General features: G+C 42.4%; 2 long non-coding RNA genes across 2 annotated transcripts in view; both read left to right on the top strand.

Annotated features, from left to right (window-relative positions):
* Positions 1 to 20,526, top strand: part of LOC115340824 — a 78,501-nt gene that overhangs the window by 34,801 nt on the left and 23,174 nt on the right. The window lies entirely within an intron of this gene.
* On the top strand, positions 482 to 19,952 carry LOC115340823. Its single transcript, XR_003923194.1, has 3 exons — positions 482 to 580; positions 3,570 to 4,073; positions 19,863 to 19,952. It is a non-coding gene; the product is annotated as an uncharacterized LOC115340823 (long non-coding RNA).

Raw genomic sequence — 20,526 nt, 5'->3', positions numbered from 1 at the left:
ACAAGCATCACCTGATGGCTGTGTTAGCAAGGAATTGTATTCTGTGTAGGATAGCAACCTTTCCTTGTTTGATCTTCTTAATGGAAGTTGGATATACACCTTCAGTGTTACTAGTTATTAGTTTAGTTGGTCTTTTTGCAGAGTGAGAAGATGTAGATATTTTCATTGACTGTTTAGTCAAGTCAGCCTTTCCAAAAATTTAAACTAATAGGATATACTGCTGAAGGAGAATGCATTTTAATAAAATAATTTAATTCCATCTTTTCCTGTCAGTGGTATCTTGCTTGGCATTTCTACCATGGCTGCAAAAAGAAAAAAGTTATGAATCATACAAGGAAATTGTGAATGTAAATCACATATTGCAATGTATAAATTTTTGCCAATCTGTTTTCAGGTGGGGAAAACAGTTTGGTGTCTAAAACAAGCTATGGTTTCGGTAATGCGTACAATAGCAGTGTCAATCAAGAGCACTGGAGGAAGAGGAGAAGATGACTCAGTTGCCCGCGTTACCATGTGATGTCCTAGCGCCCGTGCAAGGAGTGAGTTAGAGGAAACCATTTGCCTTCCCTTCAGGGACAAAGTGAGTGAATCTACTAAAACCAGCCCCAATCTCCTCTTACCTCTGATAGTTTTTAACGGGAGGCAATGGTTCCATTCCTGATGCTTTGGCAGTGGTGTAGCAGTTCATGCCCTTGGTGCCGGGTTTCTATTTCAGCCCTAAGAAGGTTTTTGCTCTGCAGCGCGGCAAGGTCATGAATCAACAAATCAGTAGAAGCACCATGAAATCACTTCAGTCACGTCTGAAATGGAGACTAAACCCCACTTTGGTAGGCAATAACACTTCTGAAACAGGTACATTGGCAGCTAGGTGCTTCCCGGGCACAGGATCTGCGTGAAGGGGGTGGTAGTACTGCCCTTTGCCATTTTAGGTGCTTGCAGTCCCCAAATTTGCTGCTGCTGTTGCTCAGGGAGCGGAGAACATCGTGGGGGGGCCGGTTGGGAGCTCTGAAGTGTGAGGCTTCACCGCAGTGGTGGCTGCAATGCTGGCAGCACGTCTCTGTCCTCCTCCCCACCGCCCCATCCTGAGCTCCCGTGAATTAAGGAAAAAGAGCAAGATGGGCGAAAAGGGGAGAGAAACATCTTCACTGCTCTGAGGGCAAACACGGGCATTGGAAAATGCCCCCCCCCCAACAGTGCTTCAGCTAGGGTCAAGCTGTAGAAGCATTTCATTACTGCTTCTTCTGCAGAGCATTCGCTCCATGGTTGTTTTTTTTTTTTTGGTTTTTTTTTTTTTTTTTTCCCAGAGCAGGTACTTGGGAAGTGTTAATCCCGGTTTCCACTAATAACCTGTACCTGCTTGCTGCCTCTGCCACTTTTTGCTCCCATCAGGGAGGCTCTGCTCTGGCAAGATCTGTCATACATATGAGGGAGCCTATAATTTGCAGGGGGGGGTCTGCAGTCCCCGGCCTGAAAGGGTTGAGAGGTTTTCTAGCTGAGCAGGAGAGGGCAGCAAAACATAGAGATTGAAGAGAGAAGGCGATTCCCCTTGCAGAGCTCGCAGGAATTCGTTTTAACAGTTTCGGGAAGCGTGCACTGGTATGGAGTGGGATTTGGGGTTGTCCAGTGCTGCATGTGGGGATGTTACTGGGGACCAAGCAAAGTCGCTGGGGTGGGCAGTTTGCTATAGGTCACACTCACAGCAGTCCTGTGGAGAGAGGTGGTTTGCACCAGGCTGAAGAGGACGGTCAAAGTTGTGGAAACCTTGACACCCTGCACAGAATATGTAAGAGCCAACTGCCTCAGAAAACAGCAATATTTTAAATGAGAATTGTGAATACGGGGCCTTGGAGAAGGAGGTACCTCTCTCTTGCCCCATGACATGCAGCCAAAAGCTTCCAAACTGCTGATAAAGGGGAGAAGATAAGGGTGAAAGTTTCAACAAAAACCCACCAAGATCTTGGCGACAGTGGGAACAAACACAGTCCATATAACAATTGGTGTGGAACAAATAAGGAGTGTTGAGGAATGCAGTTACTGTGGCAACCTCGTAACAATAGGTAACAGCAGTACAGAGGTGGAAATAAAAGTGAGAACAAGGAAAACATCTAGAAATATGAATATGTTAGTCAAAATCCGGAGTAATAAAAACCTTGTCGGAGCATTAAAACTGAAGCTATGCAACAGCATCATTATGCTGCTGGTGTTTTATTTGGCAGAAGTATGGCCAGAGACAATTGCTCCTGAATAAAACAGCAGAGTTTTCATGCATGGTGTGTAGGAAGAATATTAAGAGTTAAGTGGGGAGAAATGGTTATAAATCTGAAAGCACAGGGAAGATCAAGATGGATACCAGAGCATCCTAAAATCACACCCCAGAGCATTAGAAAGCACCAACTGGGTTACGCAGAATAAGAGGGGGTTTTATTGCCCTGGGACAGAGGTAGAAATTAAGAAGAGGATTCCCAGGGCTGTGTTCACATAGGATATAGCATGGGGGACAGTGTTATACGCAGACCTGGCTTTGAGCTTAGTATGTTAGTCGTTAGACTTCCAGGTGGAGACTTAGGCTGCCTCTCCCGGCTGCCAGGAATCAGATACCGAAGACAAACCTTCAGCAAAGATCCCGTTCCCGCTACACTGGCTGTACAGATCTTCTCTAGCTCTGATTACTGAGATTTGTTTGGACCAAAAGCTCACATGAGCTAACACTCTGGGGGTAAGACTGGTGGAGGAACGCTGCCACCACCCACTAACCCTCTGAGGAGGCTGTTCAGAACCAGGCTGCTCAACCCTCTGGAGATATTCCTAGATTGCCTGCACACTCTTGCAAGGATTAACATGAAAATTAACCTGTTTGCTGCCATGGTTTTCCATCACATCGAACTAGGAGTCAAAAACTGCCTTCTGTGGACACCGTAGAGAAATAGTACCTGATTTTCTCAGCAAGGAAGCCAGATGACTTATTCCAGTGCAAGGGGAAGGTTGTACAATGAGGCCCTGTAAATCAGCAGGAAAAAGGGCAGCCATGGCCAGGCAGTGGGCAAATTAATTGTCCTGGCAGCTTAATGTGATTAGACACCATTAGTGTAGCACTTTAGTTTTGATGGTAAATAAATGTTCCCTTCTGTGGGAAAAGCTGCCATTTTGAAAGTTGCTTTTGCAGCAAAATGAAACTTTAGTGAGATGAAAAAAAAAAAGCCATCAGAAACATCAGTGATTGTACAAACATTATGTTGTGAAGTAATCAATACTATTCAGAGAAAATATGAAATATACTCATTTTCTTTCATCTCAGCATATTTTCAGATGGCCCAAGGAACTGTTACTATAATAGGCAAATATATAAACACAGTATTGAAAGGATCGTAATATAAAATTAGGGTGAAATAAAACAGAGTAAGAAAGTCAAAACAAAACCTCTCAGCTTTACTTAAACAAAACTTTTCAACATCAGAGTGAAATGAGTAAGTCAAAACAATCCCTGTTTCTCCAATTCTCCCATCAGATATTTCACCGAAATCAACATGTTTCAGCACAATGTCTCCGTTTCCATGAAATATTGTTTACAGGTGGAAAATTGTTGTGTGACAAATGTTCCCAACTTGGTCTAAAGAAGTAACACCCGACGAGTAGCATCCTTGTTTCCTTGTGGCCAACAGAACTGGACAACTTTGGTAAGGGAGTCAGGGCAGCTTTCCCTGACTCTTGGGGTCAAGGACCTTTGTGAACAGCCTTTCCATCACTTAGCAGCGAAGATGAGGAGACACCAAAGGTATTCTCTGATTTATCAGGTTTGGTGGAGTCTCTCCTTGTCTGATTTATGTCAGCTCAATTCAGCTGCAACCCTGGGCTGAAGTTTCCAGCGTGTAATGTTTTCTTTTTCTTTTTATTTTGGTTTTGGAATCAGCACCACCAGAATTCATTCAAAGAAGGAACGTGTTTAGTAAAGCTGGGAGTTTCTGCTGTGGTTGATATTGTTTTCCTGACACACTCATTTGAAATTCAGCTAACATACTCTTCTGCAGCATTTGCAAGCAGGGAGGGAAGGACTGCCATTTCTGCAACAGTAATATGTAAGTGCTATCATTATTAATAACAATCTATATTTCAATACTGCTTGGAGGCCTCAAATAAGATTAGTGGCTCATTATGTTAAGCTATATGTAAATACACAGGCACAGAGTGTTTTGTAAAGTAGCCCTGATCTAGACCAACAAGACGAAATAAGGGAGAGCAAGAGGAATTTTTATGACTTTGAATTTATAGAAGAGGAAAAATTTAGATTAGGTATGATTATGAATAAAACTGGCCAAAAGAGACAACTAGATTTTGTCTCTTTCAGGCCACAGTGATCAGCTGTCTTGTGAGACTTTGGTATTTTATAGAGGGTTTCAAGAATATTACCTTAGGATAATGTTACCCCCCCCACCCCAACCTTACCACTGAAAGCGACTAGAAAACAAGCTATTCATTGAGACATGTTATTCATACGAACTTCCTACTGAAATGGTTAGATGTTGTCTCAGGAGACAAATTTCCAGGGTACCATTCCCTCTGGATATCTCTAAGGTGGAATCACAGAAGTCTGCTGACTTTTATGAAATAGCAAAAGAAAAATTGTTAATACAGCAAACAAAGAAGGACCAGTGTTCAGTGTCTTTTTTTTTTTTTTTTAACCCTAGCACAAAATTATCCAGAAAAACTTGTGTGCATTCTCCTCCAACCATAGCCAATATGAGCCAAAACAGCCCGAACTGTTTGAAATTTCTGTAAGGAGTAGTCCCATCAGTTAAATTCTTGCAAGTCCAGCCTGTGGCATAGTCAGAGTCTCTACACGTTTTGTGTGTGCAGCACAAAATACTGCAAAAAACCATCCAGAAAACAAAACCAAACCCACCCTCACATTCCCACCTGTTCAACTCATGTTCTGACCCTGCATGCATTGAGAGGTTCAATTTAAACATTGACTTTCTGGAGCAAGATTTGTGTCCATGGGTGCCTGGGAATTTCTATATCAAATCCTTTATTGCATTCTTGTCATCTCTCTTCAGCTTTCCCTCCACTTAGGGAGAAGGAGTGTTCCAGCATCTCTGCAAGGAGGAAGAGATAGGCACCAGTTACTTTATAAGTCTTTTCTACATTCATATTTGGAACGTAGTTTTATCTTGACCAAAATAACAACATCACCACCAACCAATTCTCCTCTACCCCCATGCTCCCCCAACAGCAAAAAGCGCAAACTGAGATGGCCAATTCTTAACTATTTTTCCACTCTGTTAAGATTGCATAAATCTCAGGTTTAAAGCTCAAGGCAAGCAGAGCCCTGAGACATGCAGGAGACAGATGGAGGTGAGTGTGAAGAGACTGGCTGCTGGAAATGGGGTTCGCATGTGTCAAGGCAGTGTTGCATAGATCCACCCTCCCTTTGGCAGACTCCCTTCTGCTATTGAAGGCTGCACGCCTGCCTCCAGCTCATGGAAGACCCTCTGGCTGCACTTATCTGACTTACTGAGCTCTACCAGGTGCCTTGACAGCCAGACCCCTTCCTTTCCAGGGTTTGCAAACATGTGGCGGAACTGATAATTACATCCCCTCTGTAGTCTTCCATAAGGGGTGGGTGTGAGCAGTTGCTTATTAGTTTTGACAGTGTCTTAGAGTAATTTCTATGCCGTCTATGGGATTAAAGACTACTCAAGGCTTCTTAGCAAGAGGCAGAACTGATCAGGGGCTGGAGGTGAGCTGCTCCTGCTATGGGAGAAGAGGAGCAAGAAGAGCACAACACAATGGGATGGAAATTTGGGATGGAAAGCTCTGGAGAGCTGGACCTCCTGCCCCACCACCACAGCGAGCTAGTGGGATCTATCCTGGGGAACTGCCAAATCCCTGAGCCCTCTCTCAGTGGTAGCAGATACCCTGTTTTCCACAGCAAAAGAGGCAGCAGAGCTGTGGCAATGTCACAGGCGGTGTGTGGGACACGCACCCTTGTTTGGCTGTGGTGAAGGAGGGGAGGTGGAGAAGAAAAACAGGGGCTTGGAAAGCGGAGGAGGACAAAGTTTCCACAACCCCTATTACTCCTCTTTCCTTTGATAAGCTCTCAAAAGCCATGTTTTTGGTGTGTACCCAGAAAATGAAAACACATCGTTCACATCTTCCAAAGACATAGTTTAAAACATTCAAAACTTTTGAGCTGTCAAGGGGTGATGGATGCTTACAGGAAAAAGGAATCAAGCTATGGCAGATTAAGTTGTTCGTCCTGGACCCATGATGAAGGCAAACATTCTTGAACTGTTTATAAACTGATGTTTCTGCAAAGCAACCAAAAGGCAGGGTGCAGGTAAGTCAGTTAACTTCCTTTTATTTTTGCAAAAGCAAGAAAATCTCTTGCTAAAAACCCAGCAAAATCCAGTTTCCAGTTCTGATGCTTTTTCTCCAATAAATGAGTGCTGATATTTTGTTTTTTTGCTGGGCTTGGGGGATCAGTGCAGAAAGCAACATTAATTTAACTAACTGGGACAAAATAACAAGTTTATTCCTTAACAAACAAAACAAAATATTCAAGCTTATGGCTAGTAGCAATGGTTCAAGAGGGCTTGAATCCTGGTATAGTCTCTGGAGACAAAATTTTTCTGAAGAAACAAAAAATAGCAACAGGCAAGAATTTCCTCTCTACAGAGAAACAACACTCAATCAGTTTTAGTAGATAAAATGTTTTCTTAACTCCTATGGCATTTCACAATTGATGAACGTTTCCAAAATAGAGATAGTTAAAATATTATCTCTTTCCCACAAGTCTCTTTGGCTTATATTCTGGCTTTGTCACAGTTGTGACCCAGGCAGTTTAAATTTATAATCTCACCTCTCCACCATCTATGCTGAGATGACTAATTAACGTGGCTGCCATGTGTAATTGCAGTAACGGATATCTCGTACCCTCACATTGTGTTTTGATGTATTTTGCTATCATTTTGAACCAGGGATCCAAAAGAAGACAGATATTGTTGTGTTAGTCAATGTTTTCGTTCAGCTGAAGAACAGGCATAAATGATCTCAGGGTATCTTAGCTCTGTCTGTTAATTAAAACCACAGGAATGAAGCAGGATACTTTTCTATCAGGTTGCCTCTTCAAAATAATTTGTGATTATTAAAGACCAGATGATGGCTCTACAAGTAGGAAGATGGTCAGAAAAGAGATGACCAGAAACTTGCTCTATTTTTCCCTTAACTTGTCTTCAAGGAAATGGACACAAAACCAGGGTTTGCTCTCGGTATTTCTCTGAAGTAATAACTCCAAAGTTATCATACAGAGAAAAGTTACAAAATGCACTTTGGCGTTAAAACTCAGGCACCGATGCCTGGAGAATCAAGTTTCCCCCAAGAACCTGTTTTCAGCTATGTCAAACACAGAGCTTTTCCCAAATCCATGGCAACTACAGTCACCAAAAGCAGGACTCTTCACCAGCAATACATTGTGTCCAAGAACCCACTGGCACAAGGACTTCATCTTAGGTTCCCAGCAAGAGACGTTGTGCCTTGCCTGCCTTATTTCATATATTATACTTCAGATTATTTCCAATTCTTTTGGAAATGCTGAACTTGTGGGAAAAAAAAAGTGATAGAGATGCCCAAAAGAAAAAGAAATCCTCCACATCTAAATGGCAGAGACTTTTTTTCTCAACTAGGAGAGAGGGAAGTTTGGCAGGGACCCCAGACATCAGTCTGAGCGTTGAGTTGCTGATGGGAAAAACCATGTAGACCAATGATGTGCGCCTACCTGAAGATAATCTGGCAGTCCAGGGGAAATATGGATATTTATTAAAAAAAAAGGAGAAAGGGGAAAAAATGAAGCATTCAGCCAACTGAATGCTATGAAAGCATTTAATCTGACAGTCCTGGAGATGTTGCATGTCTTTCAATAGTATAAGATTCCACCACAACATTTTACAAATTTATCTCCATACTTTCCAGAGGGGATGCTGGATCTTTATTGACTGTGGACTGTTTTTGCCCAGTGCTGAAGGAAAGACAGCCAGGTCAAGAGGTAAAAGGTCTGGCTTTGTGAGAAAAACAGACATCCGTGGGAAACAAGCTTTTGTGCTGTAAAGCTATTATGCAATAGCAAGCTCATGTCTGCTGCCATTACTCATGGAGGAAGTCCTTAATGCGTAAGCCCTGTTACTTTACACACTTTTAAATTTATCTTGCTGTCAGACTGACCACCAGCAGTACTTCACCAGTGCTTTCAATGACTGGTCCTCACCTGAACCCTATCGGCTATAGCACTCTGTTACTGGAGACACTCTGCAGAGTGCCTGCCTTACTTCTCCAGACTCCTCTTTTCCATCTTTTCCATGCTGACCACAGCCTCTACAAGCTTGGGTTAGCCATCGGACTCGATGATCCTTGTAGGTCTCCTCCAACTTGAGATATTCTATGATTCTGTGATCTAAGGTGCCTTCAGACTTAAAGACTAAAGCTGCATTCTCTTTCCTTTCTATCCTCTCTTCCTCCCCGAGTGGGTCTTAGGCTTGTCTTCAAGCAGGTGGGGTCAGGATTCAGTGGTAGCAACTCACAACTATCTAAATATGGTCATACTGGAGAAGAATAAAGGATGGGAGCTTCTGACAAATGAAGACAGGCTGAGTGAGCTGGGACTGTTCAGCCTGGAGAAGAGAAGGCTCAGGGGAATCTTACCCATGTGCATAAATACTTGATGTGGGGAGATAAAGAAGACAAAGCCAGATGCTTCTCAGAGGTGTCCAGTGTCAGGACAAGACACAACAGGCAGAAACTGAAATACAGGAAATTACACTTAAACATAAGGATTTTTTTTTTTTTTTTGTGAGGGTGGTCAACCAGTGGAACAGGGTGCCCAGAGAGGTTGTATGTCTCCCTCCTTGGAGATATTCAAAAGTCAGCTAAGCAAACTGCTCTAGCTGACCCTGTTTTGATCAGAGGGTTGGAGTAGGCAATTTCCCTGCTAATCTCAACAATTCTGTGATCTTCCCATAAACACATCCCAAATTATTTTAAAGCAGAGACTCTTTATACCTGAAGATTAAAGCAGGTAAATGAAAAGAGGGAGACTGTTAAAACTAAGTTTTCATCTAATCCTCTTTAATTTCTAAAAGCTTTATTTATTCTCTTTTTCTTGCTTAGTCAGACATTAAATGGGTTAGGACCATGGTAATATAACAATACTCTTGATATTCCCTTGTGTACTGAAAATACAAGGTGCTTCATTTTCAGAGATAAATGATCTAAGGGCTTTTCCCTCAGTAAATCCATGGCAGCTTCAACCTTTCAGCCCCTGCAGCACTCTTCTGGAGTCACAGCTAAATCAGTACCACTGTGTGTAAGCACGGGCACTGCCTAACAGGCCAGACTTTAGTTTGGAAGAGACCTGAAAAAGATTTTGAAGTCTTTTCACAAATGTTGGCATGTCAACAATGATTTCTGGTCAAATTCCAGTATGACTCTGTCCAAAACCAAACAAGCAAATAAACAAACAAAAACTCCATAGTTGGGTGGTATCCTTCCTTCCTTGTCTTCAAGCCTGTATATGCATATTCTTATATAAGTGTCTATGCATATTCCTATATAAGTGTCCAAAAAGCTAACACTTCTCTTTGTTTGGAGGTGATTGTATTCTAGTGAGTGATTTAATTTAAAAATAGGTAAAATTTAAGAACTCGACCCAGGTTTTCTGTTTCTGTATCTGTTGTTAATAATCCTTTCATTCATCATCACCATGTTGTGGCAACACACTGAGGGTGAAGGACTGTTGTTCACAGTCTGCTCCTCTTCCTTTGCATGCTTTTGGTAACCTGAATTAATTTATCTGTGATGACAGTATTTTTCATGGATAAATTTGGAGTGTAAGTCTCTTCCCATCACTGTTGGTAAATGTACTGCCATTGCTGGACATGAATTGCATCATACAACTACTTTCAGGGAATTCTAGAGTCAATAACCATCCATCATCCTGGCAAAGTCTCAGTCCTTACATCTCTGTTAACTACAGCTGTTGCAGCTCTGCAGTAGAAAAATGGGCTTGCTGAGGAAGTCCAATTCATTTTTCTAAGGACTTTAAAGATGATGATAAAAGTCTAAAAGCAGAACCAGCATTTGTGATACCAGGAATGAGCAGAAAGCACTGGTAGGAGTTGGTCTCATCAGATTTTTTCAGAGGGAAGGCGGGATGCTATCAATCCAAATGGGCCAGAGATTCTGCTAGAACTTTATAATTAGTATCAAGCACAGCTCCTGGAAGCTGCTTCATTGGGTGGTGAATATGTCACTGTGACAATGGAATCTCACAGTCCTCCCTCCACTTGGAGGAGAAGAGGAGCTACAGTGGGGTGGTCACTGAGAATCCTGTTCCCTCTTGCAGGAGATGAGGATCCACAACGGTTTCAAGCTGCTCGAGCAAGAAACCAGTGGTCTGACTTGGGCTTATTTTCTGGCTATTCATAAAGTAGGTCTAGTTGCCATGGAAAGTGATGAACTGGTGAAATGAGGGACTGATTATGTCTTTGCACAGAACACAGAACAGTGAGGAGCAAACACCTTTCCTGTGTCCTGTCCTTCCACTGATATCCACTGCTTCCCATAGGACTGGTATGCTAGAGGCAGTCATCCAGCAAGCACATTAGTTTCTTGGATTTTCTGTTATTAAACATATGGGGTATGTCAACAGTGACTAGGGTCCTATCTTCAAGTAGAGAAGTTCCTAAAATCAGCGTAGTCACCAAAGCAGATGATGGGAAGGTATGTCAGAGAAGAACCATTTTCTCTATGACTTGTCCTTATAGTCCTCTTTAACTACTCTGTGCTTGCCATACCCTGGGGTAGGATGCCAGAAGCTCTGATCTTGGCCTGTAGAGATGTTTTTGAGTCCTTCCAAGGCTGTAGACAAACGGCCAAGAAGTACTGTGAAGCTAATGTGAAGGGTTTGTGTTGTGTGTGACTGGCATCTCTACCCCTCCTGCTTCCAAGAGGGACTGGGACTTTATCTCCTCCAACATCACCTCTCTTCTGATAGGAATCCCTCTAAAAATCCCCCCAAAACACAAAGCGATTTGAAAGTTCACAGTCTCTGGAGCAATGGCAACGAACAGTCAGTAAGTTGAAAACTTGCTCATATGATATTCATCTAGTATCTAGTCTTCGATGAATTTGAAATATAGCATGGTGTGTTCAACATTTTATTAAATATTAACCATGCCTAACATGAACATCAGCCATTGGCAGAAATCTTTTCTTAACAAATTATTCCCCACTTTAAATTCCAACAGAAATGGAAAGATTTGGAGCTGAGAGAGACATTTCCTTTTATGAAAATGCTGTTACTGGCAGTCCTTAAAGGTGGGATCAAGGGATTTAATAAATGTAATTTACTTTTTATTACTGCTCAGAACTGGAGCTACTTTGGAGTGAAATGGGTATGTGCTGTGGGAAAGTGCTACCATCAATCTCTCCCCATCAAATGAATCTGCCCCAGAGAGGTATTTTAGAGCAGTGTTTTGAAATGGGAAGGGTAAATCTAGGCAGTGGTTTGCAGGAACAGTAAGTGTCTGTACCTCTTTGCTTCTTTATTTCAGTCAATCACATCTGATTCATATGTCTCAGAAACAGTTGTCCAGCCAAATTGTCTGGGAACCATTCTCTCTGATATCTTCCTAAAGAAAATTGATTAATTAACACATTTATTGAGTGTTGCTCCTATGCTGCAATAGGTCTTTGTTGTGCAGAGGGAAGATAGGCCCTGTTCCAAGTCATTCCTTCAAAGCACCATCTGTAAATTTTAACTGTGTTAGCTAAAGGCTGCAATTCTCATGCAGTCAATAGTAGCTTTCTCCTTGTTCATTCTCTACTAAAAGGTAATTTTTGCTGTTTGTAAAACATAAGATCATCCAGAAAATCACAGTTACTAAACTGAACACCCAGGGAAGAGGTGTCTCAAAGGAAATTCAGGTTACCAAAGCCAGCGTCAGGATTTTTCCTGCAGTGGGGCAGGATACAGCTTGAAACAGCCCTCTGTCTGACAGGCAGCAATGAGGCTCTGGGAACCAAGAAATACAGCACGGCCGAGAAAATATTGAACTTGTAAGGAGAAGCGGTGGAGAAAATGCTGAGAAAAACACACCAGCTACTCAGATTGCTGATCTGTGTCATTTGCGACAACCTGAGGAAGGTTTGGGTGTGGGGTTTTTTTTTCCCATTCAGCAAACTGCTTATGAGTCTGCTCTACTTGCAGGTTGCCTACCAGCACCCTGCAAGCGGCACGCTGGATGGACATCTCCCCGTCAGTATCTCGCAGCCTCTGGGCTCCTCCGCTCCAGTGCCGATGGCTGGGCAACGTGGCAGCCAGAAAACCAGGTTTCCATCCTCCTTTGGGGAAGCAAGAAACGCTGAGGTTTCATTATGGGTTGCAACTGGTCCCCATTTTGGGATATTTGAGTCTCCCATGGTATTGCATTAGGCCTTCTTAGATTTTCACTTAAAACAGACCGGGAGTGGTCCAGTAAAGTCACTGGGTGCAGCAGTTGGTCCAGCTGTAATAGAAAGCTGGGGCAAAAAAGGGGTAAGAGTATTCAACCTAGATCCTTCCACTTTGTCCTGGTTTCAACTGGGATAGAGTTAATTTTCTTCTTAGAGGCTGGTACAGTGTGTTTAGTGTGATCTAGTATGATCACTAGTGTGATCTAGTAGGATAACAATGTTGATAACACACTGATGTTTTAGTTGTTGCTAAGTAGCGCTTATCCTAAGTTAAGGATTTTTCAGTTTCCCATGCTCTGCCAGCAAGCAGGTGTACAAGAAGCTGGGAGGGAGCATGGCCAGGACAGCTGACCCAAACTAGCCAAAGGGATATTCCATACCATAGAATGTCATGCCTAGTATATAAACTGGGGGAGTTGGCCAGGAGGGGTGGATCGCTGCTCGGGCATTGGTCAGTGGGGGGTGAGCAATTGCATCATGCATCACTTTCTTTTCTGGGGTTTTATTTGTCTCTTTTTTTTAAAAAATTATATTGCTTTTCATTATTATTGTTATTATTGTATTTTATTTTTCTTTAGTTATTAAACCGTTCTCATCTCAACCCATGAGTTTTACTTTTTTCTGATTCTCCTCCCCATCCCACCAGGAAGGGGAAGGAATGAGCGAGCGGCTGCGTGGTGCTTAGTTGCTGGCTGGGGTTAAACCACAACAAACTTCCAAATGTTTCCCAACATCTTCTCACAAACTTAATACTTTTAGTGCCAAAAACCTAGGGAATGATGACATTCTTCAGGAGGAAAGCAGGAGAGATCAAGGACATTTCCATTGTCTTGGTTCCTTGCCATAGCCTGGAGTACCTGGGCTGTAAATTCCTGTATGATCCTAGGAGGTAAAGAGTGATTCCATTTCCCTGCGGCATTCTGAAGATCATATCTTGGGTAAATATATCTGAACAGGAAGAGAAAGGGAAAGTAATTCCTTGAATATCAATGGCAGTTTTACCCCAATTCATAAGGATGCTTTAGGAAATACCTCCAAAGCTTTCTTTGCTTGAAGTGGGACTTCTCCCTTTGTCTATCCAGCAAACAGATTCTTAGGCCATCTCTCCCTGAGATGCTGAAATGAAGCACTGGTCTCTTGACAGTGAGAAAATCCAGAGTGGGAAAAGACTGACAGAAGAATGAACCGGAGGGGATAACGTGACACCGGCAGCATTTGTCCCTTTCTGCGCTGCAGCTTGACTATATCCTGCTGATCTTTGATTTTTTCCTTAAAGGAAAAACATAGTCCTGCCTGTAGAAGTCTTGTTAAAAGCCTCCAGATTGACACTGATGCCATATAATGAATTTTATTTTAAGCAAAACCTTGTGCGGATTCACTTATTTGTAAAGCTCAGACAGGGTGTGATGGATTAGTGCTCTGAAAGTAAGATCCACTGAAGAATAAACAGATACAAAGGCTCAGGTGCGGAGAAAGCTGTCTTAGGTGGATACTCTGCATGGTTTTATAATCTCGTTCAGATTGCTGCTTAATGATTTATCACCACTCTTTTTACAAAGGATATCCAACTGATTAAGGGGCTCAAGCAGTGGAGATTTTTCCTCCATCCCATCAAAATAAGCTCCAATAGTTAATTGTCCTCTGTTAAAATAAGCATCTCATTTCCATTTCAAACTTTGCGGACTTTCAGATCAAATCTAGTATCTAGATCTTTGTGATTAAGAAACTTTCTCCAGCAGAAAGCTTCTGACAGGGCAAGAGGTTGCAGATAATCATAAAGTCTGTTTTTCTGGAAAAAAAAAAAAAAAAAAAAGAATCTAAGTCTCGTCACCTGTCTTGTCTCAGGTGGCTGCACTAATGGCAGAAAGGATTGCAAAAGGTTGTATCGCAGCTGCAAACTGGAAGTTAGCTGGGCAATAATGGAAAATGAATGGGGTGATGCCAATTTAACTGAGATGAGAATGTGGTCTTTGGGCTTCGTGTCACCAACATACAGACAAGTAGTTTGGTGACATGGCTTTCCCCTTTGTGCAGTAAGTTTGGAAAATGAACAGGTTTCCTATTTTGAAAACTTTTACTTGTATAGGCACAGAATATAACACGATAAGCTCCAGATTTGTCTCTCTGTAATGGCATAAAAATAGGGTGTACATGCAAAGATGTTTAACAGTATGCCTTAGGAAATGGGAATCCATCCCTTTCTAAAAAGAGCTAGAGAGACAACTTTGTACCGAGCAAAGCAACTAATAAGCAATGAAATCTCTCTTGCCCTAAACGCTGCTGCAATTCTACAGCTGAGCAATTGGAGAGCTCATAGGTTGTCAAAAAGAATATTCAGCAGTTTTACCATCTTTGCGCCTCATTCCTAATATATTCATTGCTGCCTTTCAAATAACGACATGTTCTGATTACCCTTGTAGGCAGCGTACCTTGTACAAGGAAGGGATGGCACCACCTCAGAGCTAAGCTGCTTGGCTGTGTAGCAATGAGCTCGTGAAAGCTGAATCCAATGAATGGCTTCCTTCAGATGGCTCAGAATCAGGCAGGAATGTAATTGAACAAGAGTAATAATGTACTTATTGATCCCTTCAAGGTCTCCCATTTCCTTGAAGGCGAAGGAAGTAATGAGCCTTGAGGGGCAATAATGCACCTGCAGTATTGAAATAATGGAGCTCCCAGCTCTGAAGTGTTTGATACCTGCTACCTCTGGAAATCTGCTCCTCCCTTTGGCATGGAATAACAGCAAGAGAGAAAAGCTCGGCTGCAGGTAATCAAAGATTAGCACTTGCAGCCCCTGTGTGCAAAGGCATGTGAGTTTATGGTCTAAGCACTTGATCAATGGCAGGAGGTGGGCGCAACGAATTGTGGGCAGGAATATCATGAGGTCAGAGTAAGACAGTTACAGTAGTGTGAAAAATCAGTGACGATGGCATCTGGGGTGCAAAAGCCGTGTACAAAATGCTGCAGCTGATTTGAAGTGATTGCACTTTGAAATGAAAACTGATTCCAGACACTTCATTTGTTTCCTGGCTGCTCCTAGTTATAGAGTTCGTTAATATAACCATCACCATACATTGTGACACTTGGCTTTTATTTAGCACCTTTGGTCAAATGATGCTTGATATTTGATGAACAGTGAAGAAAGACAGCCGTTCTCTTTCCCTTACAGATATAGTTACAGAAAAAGCACCTTTGCTTCTCAGCTGTGTGCTTATGACTTCTCAAATGGTTGCTCCTAGATTTGATTTCATGTTACAGACAGTGACGATAAATGGAGGATTTCCTAAAGACCAGAGAAGGGATAAGACGAAGTAGAAATGGCACTGGCTTACCGCCCCATGGTTTTTAAAAAGCCTCCTGTAAAACAGCATCATCTAGCACATCACCATGATCTGTATGTCTAATCCCTGTCACCTTAGCTGGAAAGTTTACTGTGCTAGGGATTATCTTTTTCTCTTGGGTTTCTCCAGTGTCTAGCCTCTTGTCTCAGAGCAATGAGTTGCTCATAAGAAAGGTAATTTCCTATATTCTGCTTGTACCCAATGTGATACCATCTGAACATCCTTCGTATGAAATTAAAGCAGTAGTCAATCCTTCAGGACTGCATGAATTTCTTCTGCGTAAACCTCAAATAGAGAGAAATTCTCCACCCTTCCCCTGGGATAAGATTTGGATAATAGCAGGCAGGCTGCAGTGCTACTGAATTGGGATTATATCTCTTTCTTACCTGATCTAGTGATTGACCAAGTCTTAAACATGGATAGGGATGTCACACAGCTATTGCAAAGTGGTTGCTTGGCTACTGACTTGAAGTTACTGGGTCGGTCACAGCCCATCATCTGCACTCGGGGTACCTGTCACCCAGGGGGGCTCTGTGCCCTGTGTTGTCATCTGTCCTAGTCATATAAATCATGAGATTTATCCAATCCTGCGCTATAAGAATGGGAAACTGAGAATGACAAACCAGCTAGAGTCTTCTAAGCCATGACCTACACTTCCTTCTGCTTTATGAGACTAACTAAACTACTTGAGGTCACAGCATTTTGAAGTGGTAATGCTTCCTTAGTTAAAAATAAGGACTCTTCAGGAAACTGAAAAAAGACACATAGTTTCCCCAACAGTGATTAGTTTTTGAGGTTTTGGTTGTTTGGGTTTTTTTCTTCTTTTTTTTTTTAAATTTTGTTTTGTTTTGGTTTTTTTTTTCCTCTTGCCTGATATTGACATTTCAATTTATGCTAATTTATACCACTTGAAAAGCCCAAATAAATCACTCGGGCGGAACTGAAGAGAGGGTGAGTGTAAGGAAATTAAAATTATAAAGTTGATGTCTGTGCTAAGATAGCACTTGAGACACAAAGCATTTGCAATCACTGTAGCATGCATCTAGTCTGTATGATACTTAATTAGTTTTTCAACAAGTGGTATGGATTCCTTTGAAAATTTGTGGACCTTTGTTTACTGCCAACCAGCCTCCTCATGTCCACACAATAAATAATCATAGAGCTGGGGCCATCTGGAAACCTGAAAACAGGATATTTTTTCAAGTCTTGATAAAGAAGGATTTTTAAAAAAAAAAAAAAAACAACCAAGAAGGTATCAAAACTTTCTCCCTTTTCCCCAGTATTCCAAATAGAAAGAACTGTGGGAAATGTCTTCAGATGGCTGGTTTGATCCATTGACTTTTCTTTTCTATGGTACCAATAAAAAGTTTGCATCAATGGGCAGAAAGGCTGAAGGGAGTGATTTCTAGATTGTTGCCCATGAGACCACAATAAATGTTCTGAAGTTGGATCTGAACAAGAAGAGAGCATGGGCAATCAATTCGAAAGCAGTCACAGTCCCTGGAGCCAAAACTCTTGAGAATAACTAGTTTGAGATATTGATAACGAGACACAAAGAACAGAGATACAGAACTGATCAAGTCCAGGCTGGCAGGTGCTCATCCAAAAATTGTTCCACAATGTGGTAATCCAATGGTTAGAGGAGATTGGGTTGAATGTCTATTGCCAAAATTTCCTTACTACAAATGCTAATTCAAACATTGAAACGGGTTGCCTGGAAAGGCTGTAGAGTTTCCATCCTTGGAGATACTAAGAAAATTGATAGGACAAGGCCCTGAGCAATCAGATCTAATCTCAAAGCCCTTTTTTGAGCAGGGGTTTGGGCAAGAGGATTTCTTGAGGTCCTCTTGGTCTTTAATTTTGTTATGATTCTGGCAGCTGTGTGCACATTTCTTAAAGGAGGATGCACTGCAGAAGGTGCAGGGAAGGACAGCAAGGATGACAAAAAATTTTGCTACATAGAAGAAAGCTTTCGTAGTCAACCATGACCTATTCTTGTCCCAAATTTCTTCAGAAATCGTTCCTAAACACAAAACTCTCACACCATAATGAGCAATACCCATGTAGTTGTTTGTATCTAGTGTGCTTGTACAGATACCTGCATACGTAAGGATATATAAAACATAAGGATCAGCAGGAGACGCACGTCACACTGGAAGATGTACGTAGTTGTGAAAGATGAAGGAGTTGCCCTTTGCTGACGCAACAAGTTTTTATTTAGTCAGTCAAGTGCCGGAGGTAACACATGCCGAGAGGCATTTGCCTCTTTAAATGCTTGTTTTAATTAAGAGGAATAGCAAGACTGTCACCTGAATAGGAAAGAGATAAACCAGAGCTGGAGAGGAAAGCTAAATGTGTTTAAATGGCTGGGAGAGCCTGGCTCTGAGGACAGTGGTCTACAAGGATGTATCCTCCACAGTGAGGGATATGGAAGGAAGGAATCTTTGTCAAGCTAACACAGAAGTCTACAGTAAATCAGGTGAATAAAGGGACAGAGGGAGAGATCTCAGTGTTTGCAGATTAAAAAAATATTTTTCTTTCATTTCTTCACATAGGTTTTTTATGAACATTTTGAATTTCTCGCTACAGGTCAGTGAGAATGCCAGAAGTCTGGGTGGAGTAAACCAGCAGTGGCTAAATTAAAAGGGGGAAAAAATCCATCAAAAGCCATTAAATGTAAAGATCACAGCTCTGTCAGAGGAAGTCCTTAATGCTAGAAAATTATCACTGTGTGCTGGCCCTGAGCCAAATAACCATTCTCAAATTATACTAGGTCTTGCTCAACACTTCTGTTCCCCTTAGCGTTTAATACATGGTTTAATATATGGGTCTAGAGCTGACGTGCTGTGAAAGACATTACTCATTTCAGACCATTTTCAGGCAGTCACACTGCAGCCAGCACAACTCTGGAAAAATTCCCCAGAAAATCCCCGAGATGAGAGGTGATGACAGCACTCTTGTTCCAGCACAAACAATGGATTTTCAGTAGAAATTGCCAACTGAGGAGCTATGTCCGGGAAGAGCCAAGGAGTCTGATTACATGAATGTAGTTGCTCCCCTTATACATCTATGTATTGGGAAGGCGGTACCCCAATGCCTTAGAGGAGCTGGTTGTTAGACAGCTGCAGAAGGAACCTGAACTTTTAATCCCAAAGGAGCTGGACTGAAATCATCCTACTGGCCAAACTGGAGCTGTATAGCAAGTCTCCTCTCTTGTTGAGTCAGGGGAATCACTGTGATGCCTTTCAACAATATTTCAGCACAAAACCTAACCCCTTTACATGGCGATTAATCTCACATGCCAGATCTGAGCATACTTGAAAGCCTTTAGAAGAGACAACACAACCACAGAGGTTGCACTGAGGTCAAAGCCTGCTGCTGTGGAAATGAAATATTTGCATAACCTTTTCTTTCAAGAATTTATGTGATGCGCAAATGCATTCATTCAGGCTGCTTCCTCAGTGCTTTGCTGAAGCTGCCAGGCAGGGGAGAAACAATGCGGTGTATTTCTGGGAAACATGATTATCAGCCCTAAATAAGCGTATGGTAGGGCTATGATAGGGAGTACACGGCACAGTTGCCCCAGGGAGAAAGCGGCTAGATGTAACCATCCCTCCCCAGACCTGTGTTCCTGTGATAGGGCATGGGGACGTTTTGCCTTGGTCAGTCAGTTCAATAGCTTGGTCTTTCTGGACGCCCTGGGCAGAAAAGATTTGTACATCAGTAATATGCAGGGTTTTTCTCTCTCCTTGTGGCTGCAAATGGAGGGGGGTGGCTGGGGAAGAGTGATAGTGGGTGCTGCCCACTTGTGGTGCATCTTCAACGATAAATGAATCTCCTGCAATACAACCGCTGCCCCTGCTCACCAGGCCAAAGTCCGACTCAAGAAGTTGCTCTATAATTAAACTCAGGGCTAGGAAGCCTTTGCTTTGGGTTCAGAACTTGCAGCTACTGTATTTGTACTGAAAATGTGTATGAAATCAGCTTTGCTGGGCTTACTTTTGTCCCATCTTCAAGCAGGACTAACTCCCTGGCAATCTCTCAGCTAACTCCTCCTGAAGAGTATGAGTTGAGTTTGTTGACTGTGATGTCAGGTTACACCAGCAGATAATCTGGCCCAGGGTAAGGCTGAGCCCCACTATTACCGTGGGGTTAATGATTAACATTTTTGCATTGCAAAAATGATTAACATTTTTGCATTGCTCATAGGAAATGTGTGGCTATATGATTTCACTGAAATTTGAAACGTGGTTGTGGTGGGTTGACCTTGGCTGGATGCCAGGTGCCCACCAAGCCACTATATCACTCTCCCTCCTCAGCTGAACAGGGGAAGAAAAAAAAATAATGAAAGGCTTGTGAGTTGAGATAAGGACAGGGAGATCACTCAGCAGTTACCATCATGGGCGAAACAGGCTCAACTCGGGGAAATTAATTTAATTTATTGCCAATCAAATCAGAGTAGGGTAATGAGAAATAAAAACGAAATCTTAAAACACCTTCCCCCCACCCCTCCCTTCTTCCCAGGCACAGCTTCACTCCTGATTTCTCTCCCTCCTCCCCGCAGCGGCACAGTGGGACAGGGAATGGGGGTTGGGGTCAGTTCCACGCACGTTGTCTCTGCTGCTCCTTCCTCCTCAGGAGGAGGACTCCTCACTTGTCCCCTGCTCCAGCGTGGGCTCCTCTC

This window comes from Aquila chrysaetos, chromosome 4 (genome assembly GCF_900496995.4).
Source record: "Aquila chrysaetos chrysaetos chromosome 4, bAquChr1.4, whole genome shotgun sequence".
NCBI lineage: Eukaryota > Metazoa > Chordata > Aves > Accipitriformes > Accipitridae > Aquila > Aquila chrysaetos.
This window is presented reverse-complemented; position numbering and strand designations above follow the sequence as displayed.